Source organism: Homalodisca vitripennis, unplaced genomic scaffold (assembly GCF_021130785.1).
Source record: "Homalodisca vitripennis isolate AUS2020 unplaced genomic scaffold, UT_GWSS_2.1 ScUCBcl_6199;HRSCAF=13295, whole genome shotgun sequence".
Lineage (NCBI taxonomy): Eukaryota > Metazoa > Arthropoda > Insecta > Hemiptera > Cicadellidae > Homalodisca > Homalodisca vitripennis.
The window spans coordinates 9,027-28,822 of NW_025782308.1; the positions used below are offsets into that span (position 1 = coordinate 9,027).

General features: G+C 29.2%; 1 long non-coding RNA gene across 1 annotated transcript; it reads left to right on the forward strand.

Moving 5' to 3' along the window:
- The first annotated feature begins 1,528 nt into the window (after window positions 1–1,528).
- On the forward strand, window positions 1,529–6,139 carry LOC124373704. The gene is made up of 3 exons (XR_006923463.1): window positions 1,529–1,555; window positions 5,044–5,207; window positions 6,069–6,139. It is a non-coding gene; the product is annotated as an uncharacterized LOC124373704 (long non-coding RNA).
- The last annotated feature ends 13,657 nt before the right edge of the window (window positions 6,140–19,796 follow it).

Below are 19,796 nucleotides of genomic sequence, written 5' to 3' on the forward strand. Positions count from 1 at the left end.
TTTCAAACCTTTCCCCAGGGGTGGCTGGGCCCCACTGATATCGAGTTTTTTATACCCTCTACTCTACTATTTTCAAGGCACCCTTCAGAGTACATTTCTTGATGCGCCACTGCTTTTGCATTGGATCTAAATACCATAGTCTACACGATAAATAAATATTTCGGGTCTTTTGTAGAAGAGGGCCACCAGTCCTTGAAATATGTTCTATAGCAATGGCATATTGTTTGAAGAGTCTTATGACGATCTGTTTCAAGCTATCTGGCGGGACATGAACCTATTCTGGCCTCCACAAGAATAAAACACTTAATAGTTTTTGTAACATAATTAATTTTTGTTTTCTTTAAAATGTGTTAAAATTTTGTCCAATACATATATACTGAGTGTACAATGTGGATTTGGTGGTCCTGTATCCATAGAAAATCAAGACTGGTGGTCCTCTTCTACAAAAGACCCAATATTTCTATAATGAGACAGATAAAAATATTAATTTTTGTTATGTTAGTTTATTATTACATTTGTTTATGTTTTGTTCATTATTGTATTTTGTATCATACATACCAGAAATTGGCAGAAGAATGACACATTTATCTTTTTAATGAAATAATTTCACTTACATCAATGTGGAATATACCTAACACCTGACGACGAAAGGGCACGTAGTATACAACTCCCTGAGAGATTTTATACTCAAGTTATATTACATTGTCAATAAAACAGATTAAATGAAGTTTGTAGGGAAAGCCTGATTATTCTTAAATTACCTTTGATGATATCAAGGACATAATTAATTAAGGCTGTGGTTATTTTAAATGCTGTGAAAATATGGGGCTGTGAATCTACAATTTGTGTAGTCAGATATGCGATGAATCAGATTTTCATATGACAATAACCACACACAATAGTGTTTTACCACAGGCAATAATCATACATAAATAAATACTTTGTAGTCATATTAAGCTAATAAGGGTATAAAATGTAATTTTTACAGAAGTAATAGAATAATAGTTTACGAAAAATGGAGTGCTTTACTTAGAATTCTTGTCAAACATGGAATATAGCATATAAAAGGTACGCAAAATAGCCATTCTTTATAGAAGGAAAAGTTATTACAAATAATTAACAATGAGTTTCATTTAAACCCACAGATTGACTGGAGAGACAAGAAATTATCTTATCTCGGAGTTAAAGGGACTGAGAGAGAAATGGAGGATATCTTTTCAAACGCGCAGTAGGGCACGCGCAGGTTTTAGTGAGGTGACAGCGCTGGCATTAGCTGTGTTGAGCAGTCACCAGTCACAGTCAGTCAGTCCAGTCGGTACTCTGTAGGTCGTAGAGCCCGAGCGCGATTGTGTTGTGATAGTTGGGTTGCAGTTATTAGCGCGGTTACAAACCACGGTTGGGTGAGGCTTGTTTTGGTTAATCGCTGTTGACTTCAACCTGCCTGTGGTCTGGCGACCTTACCCGACGAGATGGGAAAACGTTCAACTAAAATTTCACAGTGGCGTCATGAGATTCAAGGATTCTTTTGGTACTTACAGCGTCCGGTCATCTCAAGGTAAGTAAATTATTCATTTTTAATCTTAGTGTAGTAAGATAAATGTATTTAATTAATAAATGTAAAAGTTAATTTATGTCAAGGCCCAATATAACTTAGTACTAGGCTCAATTTATAGATACTTAACAGATTTGTAAACAAATTTCAGTACAATAAACATGGAAATTTTAATATGTGGTCAGACTTACTCTTTCGTTATTTAATATTTTAAAGTTAGTAAAAGGACTAATAGTTTTAAAAATGTGTCTAATAGATTGAAGAGTCTTGGAGCCATTAAGGAAATAAGTTTAAAATAGTACCAAATTTTAATAAAACAATAATTTTCCAAAAAGGTTTATTTTTTGGACGAGGTCTTTCAAAACCAAAGAAGGTTTCATAACGAGCACAAATAAATAATTACATTAGTTTAATTAAAATTAATATTAAAATACCGTATAGTGTAAATATGCTTAAACAAGAATGTTAGAAACATTTCAGCCAGTATAAACATTTATTTAATGACCACCGGTTATTATTTCATTAAACTTTTGGTTTCGAAAGGCCTCATTCCAAAAAATAAACCTTATTAGAAAAGTATTGCTTTATTAATATTTAGTACTAATTTTAAATGTATAATAGATACTTTTAGGAAAATTTGCATTTTATAACAGTTTCTTTTCCTTGTAACATTTAAAAATAAATACTTTACATTTTCAAAACCTTTATAAAAAGATAAGTGATAAGTCAACACAATCTACAAATTTAAAATACCTGTTTCTCTGTAATAATACAAAAGCAATCCAAACCAAAAGAAATTAATAAATAAGATTATAAAGTTTTTATTGGAATTATGTTTAAATGGAATGATTGGTTATTTTTGGGGACATACTACAAAAATGTATTGTTTTATAAAAATCCTAGCAAATTTTTAGCTTTAATAAAAAGCCATGAGTAGTTACTGAAGTAATTCAAAAAGAATTTGCAGTGTATTTAAGGTTGCAATGAATTCAAAGGAAGTATTAAACTTGTTTTAAATTTGGTTATGTATGATGATTGATTTGAAAGGATGATACAATTTCAGACATTTCGCATTGTAATAATGTTTCAAAAAGTTTATCACCACATCTCAAAGCATTTTAATTCTACCATCTTCTTTCAGGTGTATAAAAACTTAATTTAAGAACTTAACGGCCCTGGGGCCCTGTTAATAACACCGTGTGGTCGGCCTTTTCTTGACCAATCTGCCCAATATGTTGTCTTGTACATATTAAGCATATTATGTTGCCTATTTGTAAATCAAGATTAAAAATTATGAACAGGGAATGAAGAAATTTTTGATATTGGAAACATACATTGAAGTAACGATATCAAAATAAAAAGGGTGTTCCTGTTAGGGTAATTGTAAAAGGTCTACCTATTTATTTCTTTACGGAGATATTAACGCAATTTTTATTAATGCAATGGAAAAACAGTTACAACGTGAAACAAAATTATTTTTTTTTAATATATAAATTTGTAATTTGCTGCAAATAGAACAATTGTGGAACGCTACAGTTTTAGTGTAGAACGTATTTATACATTTTCGATACACCATAACTTAATTAGTATTTTCAAATAACATCAAAATATTGTGTAATCTGATAAACTATTATTAAAATATACAGTTAAGTTTTTGAAAAATTATCTTATGAATGATTTTTAGGATATTATCACATAGATCATGTATGCAATTATTAATACGTAATTCATTTGTCGCAAAATCTACCTACTTCAAACTATGCTGGTAGGGGAATTTTACAATAGCTTTTTGAAACCAAATTTTATTTAGGCTACTGCTTTTAGCAAATGTGTGGGTACACTAATATTAAGGTTACAGACTGGCGGCCTCGAATAACGCTTTTTAGTTATTTTCGTAGCCTATGTTTTATTGGGTTTTGGTGAAATTAGTTTCAGATAAATTTTATTTATATTTCTCAACAGATTATATACAACTTTATTTTTGTAAAGGACACCGTGGAGAAATTTCTTTTCCAATTGCATTCCAAACACAAACCACACCACAAAGAGGTTGTAAAAAGGGTTCTTGATAAGCTTGATTTACCCCTAAGGATTACGGGTAAAACAATAAAACTTGGTGCATAATTACTGCGCCTACGTTTTTGAAGTGACTATCATTTTTTGTCATGTTGCCCCTGAAATAAAGAAATAGTTTTTTAAGGTAAGTCTTTACATCTAATGGTGGATGGTCTACAAGGAGTTTGGCTATACATTTTAAACATAAGCATAATCCAAGATGTACATTATTTTAAAAAAAACAATATTTGATGTAGAGATTCAGTAACCACCTTAAAAATTATTTCTTAGGTCCAGTATTCATTTACTAAGTTTAACTATTTAGATACACCATCCTCAAGTATCTCGAATTTATTATTGGAGTACACACTTATGAGAATTTGTACAATCTACACCTTGTAAACTAAAGAGTTTAAGGAATTATTTGACCGATATTGCATTTGTTAAAAATTTAATAAAAAAACATACTAAATAAGTCCAATATTTCATAAAATATTAACCATAGTTAAATACGTTGGAGGAAAGATCGATATCATAGGCGATCTAAAAGTGCTTTCTTTTTAAATACAGTGTGCGCTCGGGCGTTCACTTCTAAAACCCCTCATGGACCGGAAAATTCCATTAGATAGTGAACTTCCGGCGAGTCGCGTAATTGCAGATTCTCGTGGGAACGAAACGATACAGACTTATTGTACTCATTTATAGGAAATAAATATTTAGTAATTTTTATAGTATTAAATTAATAAAATTGTATTTATTTTTTTGCTATACCAGTGATTATGAAGTAAAATATTATATTGGAGTGTTGTACATTCTTCACAGGACTATTATTTATATCAAAACATAATTCCTGTTATATGTTTTTATATTTTTCTTCAATAGGAAATCTTCTAAAATATCTGAGTGATTTGTTTGACCCACTGTGTCTCAGAATAAACTACTTTAATTATCTGCAAATAACAATGTGTCAATTAAAACATATAAGTACTGCTGAATTTACTGGGAAAATTGACACTACGCGGGATGTCGCGTGTGAGCTAACTTCTGTACGTACTTTTTAAGCGCATAAATTAAGAAGATTGTATACTATAAAAGTAAAAGAACAACATGGAAAATGCGTGAATGTATTGTAAGTGAGTGATTGTATCTCTAATTTTAAATGTTTGCATCAGGAAATTTTGCCGAATTGGTTGCAGGGGACAATAACGTTTTAATTAGGGATCACGAAGAAAATATATGAGAAGATAGAATGAGTTCCCAAGTTGCTTATCTGTTTAATCATAATAATACTTTTAGATTTCGACAAATGCGGCAATTTGCCCTTGGGTGCCACCTCTTGCATGTTGTTAACATTAATTTGATTATTTAGATTAGAGAACAGTGTGGTGAACTGGCGAGAATATTGTGGTCGAAATTTATATAAATTCTTTGCCCAGGATCTTGCCGGGATGCTGCCTTCTATTCCTTACTTACTTCCTGAAACTGCTCATCTGTTGTCCCTCCATGTGAAGGAGATCTTCAGAGATCTTCAATCAGTGACCTGGAAGCAAGCAGCTATTCTTCTTGCTGTATCAGCTATTCTTCCTTCATTATTTCCTGAGTATTTCTTAATGTTACTCTTATTTTATGCTTACTTTGTGAAAAGATTTAATGAAAAAATCTATAAATAATTATAAAATTAATCGAATAAAACAGTATAATTCATACATGAAAACTTGTCATATTGGTATTTAAATTATTCATATTTAATATTAAATAACGAAAGGAAAAAGCTATTTAAACTAAGCTTTTTATATGTACTAAGAGGTTGTCAGTTACAGCTAAGAACCTCATAAGCAATACAGTAATGTTTCAAGGGGTTATGTTATATTTGTTTTCTGCATCTGCAAGGGGTTTCTGCCCAGTATGATGTTTACATCAGCCTAGACATCTAACTTATAAAACTATCCGATGACAAAACTGGTTTGTATTAGGAATGTTAACCTTTTAGCTGTTTCACAAAGATTTATTGTCATTCCTGTTTTTGTGGAATACTCCTTCATGCCAACATCGTTGTGCAATAAATTTTGCTGTAATGCTTTTATTTTTTATATATTAGCATATGTATATACCTATTTGTAGACAGTAAAATTGTCAATACAAATAAAATTTCGTGTTTTTTTTATTTACATTCAGGAAAAAAATTTATATAAAATGGTGGGACAGCCATAGAGTTAAAGTTTCCTGCCGTTTTTTCATTTTACATTAGAGAACATTTTAGAAACCAGTTAATTTAAGATGGGCCGATATCAAGAGCTGATCATATTTAAAAAAAATACACAAAGGCGATTGAATAAAATTATTATGTACCAACTTTGATAGCATCAGCTAGAGTTTTAGTTAAAATAGAAAAAATTACCAGTAGCTAATTTTCTGAATGAATACTGTATTACACCACCAACAGGATTGATATTTGTTACAGGTGAACTGGGTATGGAGTGGATGGGCCAGCAGGAACTCATGCAGCATAGAGCTCTGCACAATTAACATGGCCAAAAAAACACACGTTTAACTTTTTTTAGGTTAAATTTGTACTGTTTTATTATTTGTTGAATTTTTAATTGTTTTTGTACAGTTCCTATTTAATTTGATAATACGAAAACCATCTTGCACCAATTGTTTCAGATAATCAACGCACTGCTGTAACAGTCCTTTTACCTCTAATCATAAAGATCAATAGAACATAGATTTAAGCAGTATTACATATTAAATATTTAGTATAGAGAAATAAGAAAATAACATTTATTTCTTACACAATTAATCACAATCAATACGAAAGAGAGGGTTTTAGTTTTGAAATATACTACATCAATTAAAAATGTATTATTTTTATTTAGACAATATTAAGGCCAATTAAATTAATAAAACTTAAAATGTGACCAAATAACATGTCTTGTTTTTGGTCTTGTCAAATGAGTGACAGTTTTAAAAAGGCTTAAACTTTAGAAGTCCATTTATAATAATTTGTAATCACTACATGAAACTGAACATTGGTATCAAATGAATTTCTGAAGTGAGCAGTATAACTTCATAGCATGACTTTGGTTTATAAAGGTAAAAAGTCTTAACATAGTTTTACCTTATAAAGGTCCTGCTAATATTGTATATTCAGATAACTACTATATAATGTACATGGAAATGGGCAAGAGTGGAATGGGAATTGTAAATGTGACCAAAATCACATATTGTACGTTGGGTCTTAAAAAATTAAAATTATTAATTTGTACAAGGCTTCTAATTTTAATGTGCATTTAATATTTATTTGTAAACACTACCTGAAACTGACCAGATTAATAGGTAAAAAGTCTTAACATTGTTTTACCTTATAAATGTATTTCTAATGTTGTATATTAAGATTAGTACTGTATAATGTACGTGAGAAATGGCCAAAGAGAGGAATGGAATTGTAAATGTGAGCAAAATCACATATTCTACTTTGGGTCCTAACAATTGATATTATATAATGCTTCAACTTTTGAGGGGATTTAATATTTATTTGTAATTATAACCCCTACCTGAAACTGACAGGGGGTATCAGATGAAGTTCTGAAGTGAGCAGTATAACTTTATGACATAATTTTAGTTTATAAAGGTAAATAGTCTTAACATAGTTTATCTTCTAAAGATCCTGATAATGTTGTAAATTCTGATTACTTCTGCGTGGTGTACATGGAAATGGTCAAAGACAGGAATGGAATTGTAAATATGAGCAAAATCACATATTGTACTTTGGGTCCTGACAATTAAGATAATTAATATTGTATAATGCTTCAACGTTTGAAGTGCATGTAATATTTATTTGTAAACACTACCTGAAACTGACCAGTGGTATCAAATGTATTTCTGAAGTGAGCAGTATCACTTCATGGCATGACTTTAGTTTATGAAGGTAAAAAGTCTTAACATTACCTTTTAAAGGTCCTACTAATGTTATATATTCAGATTACTTCTGAATGGTGTATATGGAAATGGTCAAAGAGAGGAATGGAATTGTAAATGTGAGCAAAATCACATATTGTACTTTGGATCCTAACAATTGATATAAATTAATATTATATAATACTTCAACGTTTGAAGAGGATTTAATATTTATTTTTAATTGTACCCCTACCTTAAAATGACAAGGGGTATAAGATGAAGTTCTGAAGTGAGCAGTATAACTTCATGCCATAATTTTACTTTATAAAGGTAATATGTCAAATATAGTTTATCTTTATGAAAATATATAGTTTAGATAATGTTGTAAATTCTGATTACTTCTGAGTGGTGTACATGGAAATGGTCAAAGACAGGAATGGAATTGTAAAATGTGAGTAAAATCACATATTTTACTTTGGGTCCTAACAATTAAGATAATTAATATTGTGTAATGCTTCAACGTTTGAAGTGCAATTAATATTTATTTGTAAACACTACCTGAAACTGACCCGTGGTATCAAAATATCTGAAGTGAGCAGTATCACCTCATGGCATGACTTGTTTATGAAGGTAAAAATTCTTAACATTGTTTACCTTATAAAGGTCCTACTAATGTTGTATATTTCAGATTACTTCTGAATGGTGCACATGGAAATGGTCAAAGAGAGGAATGGAATTGTAAATGTGAGCAATATCACATATTTTACATTGGGTCCTTTCAATTAAGATAATTTAGTATTGTATAATGCTTTCAAACGTTTGAAGTGCAATTAATATTTATTTGTAGATACTACCTGAACCTGACCAGTGGTATTAAATGAATTTTCTGAAGTGAGCAGTATCACTTCATGGCATGACTTTAGATTATGAAGGTAAAAAGTCTTAACATTGTTTACCTTATAAAGTTCCTACTAATGTTATATATTCAGATTACTTCTGAATGGTGCACATGGAAATGGTCAAAGAGAGGAATGGAATTGTAAATGTGAGCAAAATCACATATTGTACTTTGGGTCCTGACAATTAATATCATTAATATTGTATAATGCTTAAATGTTTGAAGTGCATGTAATATTTATTTTTAATTGTACCCTTACCTTAAAATGACACGGAGTATCAAATGAATTTCTGAAGTGAGCATTATCACTTCATGGCATGACTTTAGTTTATGAAGGTAATAATTCTTAACATTACCTTATGAAGTTCCTACTATTGTTATATATATATATACAGATTACTTCAGAATGGTGTACATGGAAATGGTCAAAGAGAGGAATGGAATTGTAAATGTCAGAAAAATCACATATTTTACTTTGGGTCCTAACAATTGATATAATTGATATTATATAATGCTTCAACGTTTGAAGAGGATTTAATATTTATTTTTAATTGTACCCTTACCTTAAAATGACACGGAGTATCAAATGAATTTCTGAAGTGAGCAGTATAACTTCATGGCATAATTTTAGTTTATAAAGGTAAAAGTTCAAACATAGTTTACCTTATAAAGGTCCTACTAATGTTATATATTCAGATTACTTCTGAATGGTGTACATGGAAATGGTCAAAGAGAGGAATGGAATTGTAAATGTGAGCAAAATCACATATTCTACTTTGGGTCCTAACAATTGATATAATTGATATTATGTAATGCTTCAACGTTTTGAAGGGGTTTTAATATTTATTTGTAATTATAACCCCTACCTGAAACTGACAGGGGGTATCAGATGAAGTTTTGAAGTGAGTAGTATAACTTTATGGCATAATTTTAGTTTATAAAGGTAAAAGGTCAATCATAGTTTATCTTATAAATATCCTGATAATGTTGTAAATTCTGATTACTTCTCAGTGGTGTACATGGAAATGGTCAAAGACAGGAATGGAATTGTAAATGTGAGCAAAATCTTATATTGTACTTTGGTTCCTGACAATTAAGATAATTAATTTTGTATAATGCTTCAACGTTTTGAAGTGCAATTAATATTTATTTGTAAACACTACCTGAAACTGACCCGTGGTATCAAATGAATTTCTGAAGTGAGCAGTATCACCTCATGGCATAATTTTAGTTTATAAAGGTAAAAGTTCAAACATAGTTTACCTTATAAAGATCCTGATAATGTAGTAAATTCAGATTACTACTGAATGGTGTACATGGAAATGGTCAAAGAGAGGAATGGAATTGTAAATGTGAGCAATATCACATATTTTACTTTGGGTCCTTTCAATTAAGATAATTAGTATTGTATAATGCTTCAACGTTTTGAAGTGCAATTAATATTTATTTGTAAATACTACCTGAAACTGACCAGTGGTATTAAATGAATTTCTGAAGTGAGCAGTATAACTTCATGGCATAATTTTAGTTTATAAAGGTAAAAGTTCAAACATAGTTTACCTTATGAAGTTCCTACTAATGTTATATATTCAGATTACTTCTGAATGGTGTACATGGAAATGATCGAAGAGAGGAATGGAATTGTAAATGTGAGCAATATCACATATTTTACTTTGGGTCCTTTCAATTAAGAGAATTAGTATTGTATAATGCTTCAACGTTTGAAGTGCAATTAATATTTATTTGTAAACACTACCTTAAACTGACCAGTGGTATTAAATGAATTTCTGAAGTGAGCAGTATAACTTCATGGCATAATTTTAGTTTATAAAGGTAAAAGTTCAAACATAGTTTACCTTATGAAGTTCCTACTAATGTTATATATTCAGATTACTTCTGAATGGTGTACATGGAAATGATCGAAGAGAGGAATGGAATTGTAAATGTGAGCAATATCACATATTTTACTTTGGGTCCTTTCAATTAAGAGAATTAGTATTGTATAATGCTTCAACGTTTGAAGTGCAATTAATATTTATTTGTAAAACACTACCTTAAACTGACCAGTGGTATTAAATGAATTTCTGAAGTGAGCAGTATAAACTTCATGGGCATAATTTTAGTTTATAAAGGTAAAAGTTCAATCATAGTTTACCTTATAAAGATCCTGATAATGTTGTAAATTCAGATTACTACTGAATAGTGTACATGGAAATGGTCAAAGAGAAGAATGGAATTGTAAATGTGAGCAAAATCACATATTTTACTTTGGGTCCTTACAAGATAAATAATATTATATAATGGTACACCAATTTAAGGTGCATTTAATATTTATTCACAAATTGTAACTGAAACTCGTGAGTGACACTAAATATAATGCTTAAATAAACTGTATGCTCTTTAACTTTAGTTAAGGGTTAGTGTTTACATTTGAAAAAGTATATGCATGTTGGTTATTCGTGGGAAGTAGTGAAAGAGATGAAAAGAGCTATGAATGTCAGCAATATAGTTTATTGTAAATATTGGCCCCAGATAAAGAAGAAAAGTAATATAGTATGTGTTTTCAGTTGTTTAAGTGCAATCAATAATTATTTGTAAGTCCTACCTGAAACTAGGTTTTGGCATTAAGTGACATACTGAAGTAAAGCAGTATCATTTTATGTTATAACTTTATTTTAAAAGTAATATTCTTAATCCAGTGTATAACTGTGTAATAACATCCATGAAAATGGTTTAAACTAAGAAAAAAAAACTGTGATTATGAGCAGTAACCACATATTCCACCATTAGTTTAGACAAGTAAGAAAACTGTTATTCATAAATGCTTTAACAGGTGTTTTACATTTATTATTTATTTCTGAACACTATCTGAAACTGGTCAGAGACAACAGTATCAATTCATGGTTTAATTAAGGTTTATAATAGTAAGAAGTCTAACAGTATTTACCTTTTAAAGACACTGTGAATGTTACTTATTCTATGTAAAACTGTATGTGTATATTAAAATGGTCCAAGAGAGATATTCTACAGTAGATGTGAGCAATATAACATATGGTATCTTTTGTTAGACTAGTATTAAAACTATAATTCATCAACGTTTCCAAATTTGCATTTGCGTTGAGTTCATTGTTTATTTGTAAAAACTATTTGAAACTGTTTCTGTGACTAAATTAAATACTGAAGTGAACAGTATAAATTCATGGTATAACTTAAGTTTATAAAATTAGGACGTTTATTTGTGTTTAATTTTTTAAAAGTTTACGAACGTATTAAATTCATTGTACAACAGTCCTAATAAGATAATTGGACTTTAAATGTGAGCAATTTTACATATTACGGTATATCATTAGTATAGGCAGGTAAGAAAATTATCATTAATAAATGCTTCATTAGTTATGCATTCATGGTTTATTTTTAAACACTACCTGAAAAAAAAAACAGTTCAGTAATAACATGAAATGTTAAAGTGTGCAACATCACTAATAGCAAATATATTTTATAAAAGTAATAAGTTTAATAGTGCTTACTGCTTAAAATTCTATGGATTTTTAAAATTCATATTACAATTGAATAATGTACATGAAAGTGTCAAAGGGAAGTATTGGACTGTAGCACTACCTTATATTGTATCTTTAGTCCAGACAAGGAAGAAAATTCACATTGTAAAATGCTTCAATGTGCATATAATGTTCATTTGTTAACACAACTGGAAAAAAAACCTAGTGACAATAGTGTCACTAATATAGATAAAGTTCTAAAGTGAAACAGAATCACTTATATACACCAAGTACAGTTTAATTTAACAAAAACAGTTCTTGTATTAAATTTGTACCAGCTTTGTTCTTATGTACCTCCTTATTGAGTACAGTAGCTGTAGAAATTCCTGTCTTTTTACAGCAAATTTTAATAGAAAACTAGAATATTTACAATTATTTTAAAAGATGTTGCAACACATGTCTCAAACATCCAACAGAATACATAGAAAATACCATTGATATTTGAATATAGAATAATTCTTAAGCAATATATCAACCATTCTATATTATTATTACTATATAGTAAACATAATTTTAAAATTTTATTTTTGTATTTTATTATTTTTAATTCCATAATGATTTCATATAATTTTTTCAAACTAATTTGTCTTTTTCAACTGATTAATCTTTTTGTTGTAATTATTTAAATTACGATATTCTGATTAATCTAAAATGGTCAAATTAAAAAATTTAAACAGGGGTAATAAAATATTTAATAACTGGTGATTTTATTTAGTAAATTTTTATTTTTGTATGATTAAACAAATTTATTAAACTAGTCTTGCATATTTATTGGAATCCCTTACTCCTGAAGATAGAATTTACTATTAATTAGTGAGTAGTAAAGTGAGTTACATCACCTGTATGATTATCCAATAAAACTAAATTTTACTCTGTGTCAGGGATACTACTAGATTAAGTTTTTTTCCAGTGACATTCCTTTGATATATTCCTAGTTGTGTGTGGAGTGCTGCTATCATTTTGAGCTACAGGTAAGAAGTGATACTGGACATGGGTTGTAGCCAATGAAGTTCCTGACCTAGTGTGGTGAGGTGAGATTTCGGGCGTTTGGTATACTATTGATTTTTATCACTATGCATTGTCTTCAGAGATATTCTTGCATGAGTGTTATCTTGAGTGGTAAGATAAAATTATTGGATCCCTGTAGAAGGGTAGATTCTGCACCTGATCAGATGGGTGTTAAAAGTGATGAAGTTTTGCTTGCAAAAACATCTAAATATGATGCCAGTACCTACCCAAATATGATGCCAGTACCTACTTAAGTAGTAATATTAAATCACAATTTATTAACCTTGGAATGAAAGCTTTGCATAACCAGTTACATGTTGCACACATATTTTGTGTGTTAATTCAATTTTAAAATAAATAACAATAAAAATGTTAAGATTATATTTATTTTTATGATATTTAAGGCGAAATCTAAACATTTATGAATGAAATAAAAAGAGGACAAGATTAAGCTTTTCCTAAGCTGTAGTCAGGATCGGAATTTTGAATTAACATTAATTTTAGAATATGAATAAAAAAATTAATTCAAATGCATAGCTACATATACTGTTAAAACTAAAATACACACTGTACTTCACTGTTTCTAATCACCAAATAGGCCTACTTGTTGCATAAAATTTTTAAAGATTAAAATAATATTTTATAATGTCAAGATTAAATCGGGTTTATTAGGGTTGTTAAGTCTAACTGTATGTCAAAATCAATTTTCAACTATTTAAAAGCCTATAAAATCTACACATTTTGTCTAAACGTGTGGAATCATTTTGTAAAACGTTAAAAGTAAAACTGGGACTAAATTGATTTTAATACCATAAAAATCTAAAGTTCCTTTCAATATAATATAATCTTTAATGCCAAATTTTGTCAAGATCAGATAATAATGGGGGCGTCATATTTTAATTTAAATTAGATGGAATGTATTGTAAATTTTAACACGAATCGGTTTTAGAGAAAAAGTTTGTGTTTGCAATCATTTTAAGGATTGAAAAAATATTTAGTAATTTAATCAAGGAGTGATTTTGAAGAAAAGCTTTAATTGTTTTTCAGTAAAACAGAGGAAACTATATGACTATTTACTATTATACACCCTCGTGATAAACGGATGATCGTCGATGTCCGTCCATTCGTTTGCTTACTTATATTCTCAACAGTATAGAAGGACATTTTTCTGAACACTTTTTCTTTGGCTATCAGTTAACGACTTATATAAAAATTATAACACTTCTATTTCATAGGAATGATATGTATGCTGTATGTATGATATCAAATACTGAGTGCCGACCGTTTAGTTATGAAATTATGAGGTATACAAAAGGGTAAGTATGATATAGACGCCACATAGTATGCCTATATGCTATATGTAAACAATGGCGGGTGTAACAATTAAAAAAAATTCCACTCCTTTGAAGGCAGGGTTGGGTAAAAATGGGTGATGGCAGTATACGAGGATTTATAGGATTATATAGTATTATAATTTATAGGATTATATAGTGAAATTCTTTCACCAAAATACAGTAATGGAAATAGGAATAGCTTAAAATATTTGAATACAACTCTTGTTTTAATGTCCAAACTTGAAAAAAGTTTACTTATAATACTACTAAACTACACGTAATAAACTGTTAGAAAAGTTTTAGTCACTCCACTAGAAACTGCAGGCAGTATTTTAAAATATAGGCAATTTCGTAATAATACCAAAATAAAAAAAGGCTTATCAATAAACTGTAATAACTTTACAGTATGTATACGAATGAAGCTCCAGAGAGTAATTATTTATTAATTTTATGATGTAAGGAGATAGCATTTAGTAACTTGTATCTTTTATGTATAGTCTACTATATATAAAACCGTCCATATTTTTATTTTAAAGTTTTTATTTTGGCTTTGGAATATCCATTTTTTCTGTCTCTAAAAATTTTACTAAAACTGTGTGGTCACACATTTCTTTAAACTTCTAAAAATATTATTCCAACCAGCAGTCCTACTCGCCACGTTATTAGGACTAAGTATGTATTTTTTTTACATTTTCCGTTTACAGAATTTCGAAATCTAAAGATATAAAACGCTGTAAACAATTCCTACTGCTGTTGAATTTCAAAAGCTTGAAAGTTTATATTTAAAGTGGTACATATGCTTCAATTATATAAAATATACAAGAAATTGAGTATTTATGTCATCAAAATGCAATAAATCACTGGTAAAAGTAAGTCAACAAATAGATATCGATATATAATAAAACCACTGATTAGCAATTGATTCGACTAGATTATTTCCAAAATTAAAATGTATAAATAAAAGTCCAAATATACTTACGGATAATACAATTAGTAACCTAACATTACTTCACTGTGGTCGTTAGGTTGTGAAGATCATTAACATGAAAACGGACACCGTGAACATTCAGACATTGTATTCGTAATCACAAAGGTATGTTACGTGTGTGTTGTTTATTCGAGTACAAACTACAGAGTCACAACATTTAATAATATTTAATTTTTTAGTTTTACACATTCAGATAATCGGTACAGTATATCTGAAGTTTGTTGACTAGAGAGATGCGGTACAATACACAATACTCGTATATTGTGTACAAAAATATTTCTCAATGGTAAACGCTACAAATTAATTTCAGTTATAACTAACCATCAAGCACTATTTTAAAAGTGTATATAAAGCGAAACAAACCTTAAAATCAAATCTATTAAGGTATAATTAATCTGAGTTATGAAACGCGCCTGCAGGTGAACGACGCAAACTACTTGCAGCTGCACGCGGCAATGGATGTCCAACTGCTAGTTTAGACTGTACTCCTGGACTCTATGCCACTGGACTTACTGAGACTGCTGTATTTTAATAATATTTCAGAACTGGACTCAGTGATACCTGGACTTTATGAAACTGTGTTATATTTTAAATTAATATTAGAGACCTGGACTTTGTGAAAACTGGACTTTATGAAACAAGCACTTTATTTAATGTATTTTTTTGCTGGAAATTCAGAGCTGGACTTAATGAAAACTGGACTCAATGCAACCCTCCCAAACACTTACACTAAAGCTCAAATGAAAGATACATGGAGTAAAAAGGCGTACTGGTTTGGTACGTTACAAAAGGAATGACACAATGGAACAAAGGAAATACACTTAAAGGAAGATATTTATTAGACTCAATATCCTGAAGCTTTTGAGATTTAATAAAGTTCTTTTGTTCCAGGCGCCCAGACACAAATGCCAAGTCTTTTCACAGAACCAAACAGATTCAATTGAGTTTGTGACGTTATGATTTAGCGAGTGGTACATCAGACATGCTACAAAAATATACCTTTATTTATGTTGTCAAGTCAATTTAAGGCTAGAGTTGATATTGTGTGTCATTGGTAAAGAAACACTAAAGATCCTAACATTTCTACTTTATAAGAGAATAAGTAATTCATTATGTGTTACTCTCCTAGAGTATCAGTTGCTTGTTCCTTAACTACTGTTATTAAAAAACCCACTGTTCTAACTAATAATAAACACGTTTAGGTTGGGTGAGGGTTTTTTTATGAAATCAAGTACCTTATTCATTGCTTTACCTTCCTAAATAATATATTGTAAAAACAATTTCTGATTAACTCGACAAAACAATACTTATGAGTTATAAGGACTTACGTGGTATATATTTAAGTATTTTTCATTTCAGAATTCTTAGTATATCAACGATCATATTCATTGAAAGGTCGTAAGTTAGACCTACTCCATTATGGTACTATATGAAATACTCGGAGTTTTTCTTCTAAGGGCATGCGTACTCGTAGTTACTTATCAAACACTTTTTAATAGTACACCATTCAGTTTTTAAATATAGTTTTATTACAATTATATGTGGTAAGAATATTTTATGCTATATTGTTTAAATTTGCTATCCTTAAAATCACTATTTTGTAGTCCTGCGCTTTTATTCGTAAGTGAAGAATTAGTTGTATGTTCAAGTTTTATTTAAGGATCTCTACCAATAAAAAGAAATGAACATTAAAGCAACAAGTCAAGTTTGTGGTGGCAACTATTATAAATTTTGAGATAAAAGTAGTAAATCTGTATCCTACTATATGCCAACCTTAGAACTGACATGATATAGACTTACGGTGCAGTACCTGTCAAATATACCTACAATTTAAGATAATAACTTTTATTACGTCAATAAAATATGACACAATATGATTTGTAATGCCCACTTAATTTTAAGTTATTTTGATTTATTTTGGACTGAAATCACTGTGTTAATATTGGTAATATTTTTTTAAAAAACGTTAATACGTATTTAGAATATTAAAAATCTCATAAAAATTTTAGGAGTTAAAGGTAATAAATAAAATATAAAAGCAGGTTTGTTTTATCTTGTTTTAATTGAAATTTATACCAGTGCAACGCCATTATTTTGGTCTATAAATGTTAAGGATAATTTGTAAAAAAAGTGGTGATATACTAAATCTTGTTATTTTTACACCTTCTACTTAGTTTTATGTCGTAAAATATAGGCGCAAAAAAAAACTTTCAAATTTTCTAAAGTCAATGAATCGTCCTTTGGAATTTTGTTACCACCTTAAACCTAAGTATTTTAATAAGATATAATTTCAGTTTTTGTCCAAAACTCATTAGGCTATTTGCTAATTAGGATAATACATTTTTTTACGATATTTTAATTTAATTAAATAATTTTTAATTAAATAAATTTGTTTATATTTTATTTGGCTTTATTATGGCCATAAGTTCATTAATAATTTATTTTTATTATGATAACGACAATTGTTATCGGGTATCACTAACATTTTTATACCCTACAAACACTGAATCATTACAATGTAAAAATGTTTATAGTTTTAGATTTTGCCCATAAAATTATTATAATTTTTTCTATTAATACGTAATACTGCTATTTTTATAACACTTCAAAAATCTGTGAAATGTCTTAAACTGTGATTAATCTATTGTATACTTAAACCTATGTCAAAATGTTTTCTTTTAATAATGCAATTTACTACTATATATATTGATAATATTTTGAAATAAACTTTCAATGTAATGGAAATAAACGAGAATCCAGCAGTATAAATCCTTCTGGTATACATAAAATAAGGAATCATTATTGAGTATGCCGAGCAGCGGCTCCTGGTTGTCGCGACAACACACTCGTATCCTGCTTCCCACCCTTCCCTCTCATAAACCATCCCTTTAAAAACCTAACTGTCAATCTCTCGTCCTTTCTTACACATTTGTTACGTTTTAGTTCACAAAAGTATTTAAATGAATTTTCTAATCAATGCAAAATGGTATTTAAATCATTTATTATATACTTTTAAATTCACTGCTAAAATCTTTGTGATGTCCAATACTCTCCACAGTATAATTGTTAATACTTTGTATAAATGTATGAGTTATTGAACCCATGATATAATAGATGGTCTGTAATTAATAAATAAACTGTTTTAAAAAGGAGCTAATTAATTTTAAATTTTAAACTTTGAACATTTTTAACTTTTAAAAGCTCACTCAATTGGTTATTCGAGTCGTGAAGATAAGAAAAGTTGCCATCTATAGGGTGATTTAAGTTATTTTTATATCGAACCAAACATCCAACAAGTTTTTTGTACATTAATCTATACGTTATAACAAGAAAAAATGTGTTTCAATCCAGGGAATTCCGGATGGCTAACTCTATAAATATATATCAGTGCCTTTGCAGATTTTATAAACAGTTTAAATTAGATATTTATTTTCTTACGTTACGAAGAAATACTATCAACTATCCTATCAAGTCCTAGATGTTGAAAAGACAACATAATATGTGTTTTGCATCGTAGCCTATGTTGAGAAATCTGTTTGGACATTGAAAAGATAATGATGAAGATATTCTATCTTTTATACGTTGCGTCACGTACGTTTTAAATATATTATGATTTAAGATACATTTTTATATTTCGTTTTTGATTTAAGGAAGAAGGTGAAGTAATGATAGAGTTGCAAAACTAATAAGGGTACCAGTGTGTTAGGTTGAAGTGTCTGGTCATTTAGTTAGATGATTGTTTTACTTAATACCTTTTAACCTTTCTACTGCTGCTTTTTAAACCTCGCATTTACAGTATCAATGTATGAATTCAGTAGCCCAGAGCTTCGACGTACAGTTTCATAATAATTTAACTTCCATTTTCCACCATTAATTCCCTAAACCCAATGGATATAACTCTATTTTGGTTATAATATTTTTAATATAAATCTCTTTTACTATTGTACAACCAAACAATGCTATCTCATTTTAAAGCAAACATTAGTTAGGTTCTATTAATTTAAACAAACTCCCCAATAATATAAAAGTTTTTATTTTTGTGAGGCCATTTCGTACTCAATGAGTACATCTTCGGACGAAAGGCCTCACAAAAATAAAAACTTTATATTATTGGAGAGTTTGTTTAAATTAATACATAATTTCCAATTAGACAAGAGCTTCAAGAATGTATTAGTTAGATTGCAGATAAATATGCTTATAAGTCTAATCGTTATATCATATACACATATTATATTTTTAATAATTTAATAAATCAATTTTAATAATTGGGGGATAATATTCATGCTATATTTGCACGGGCAATGCTAAAATAAATACTGATAGTGGTGGAACGCATTAACAGGAACGCCTGATGGGGAGAGGGCTTTTATTATTGTATCATACCGATAGGAATTGTGAAGAATATCGACTGCTTCTGAATCGAAATTATGCATTCGAATCGTAGGATACTATACTGCAGGATAGGTTTTTAGTGTTCATCATTTGAAATATAAGCAAAACAAACAAA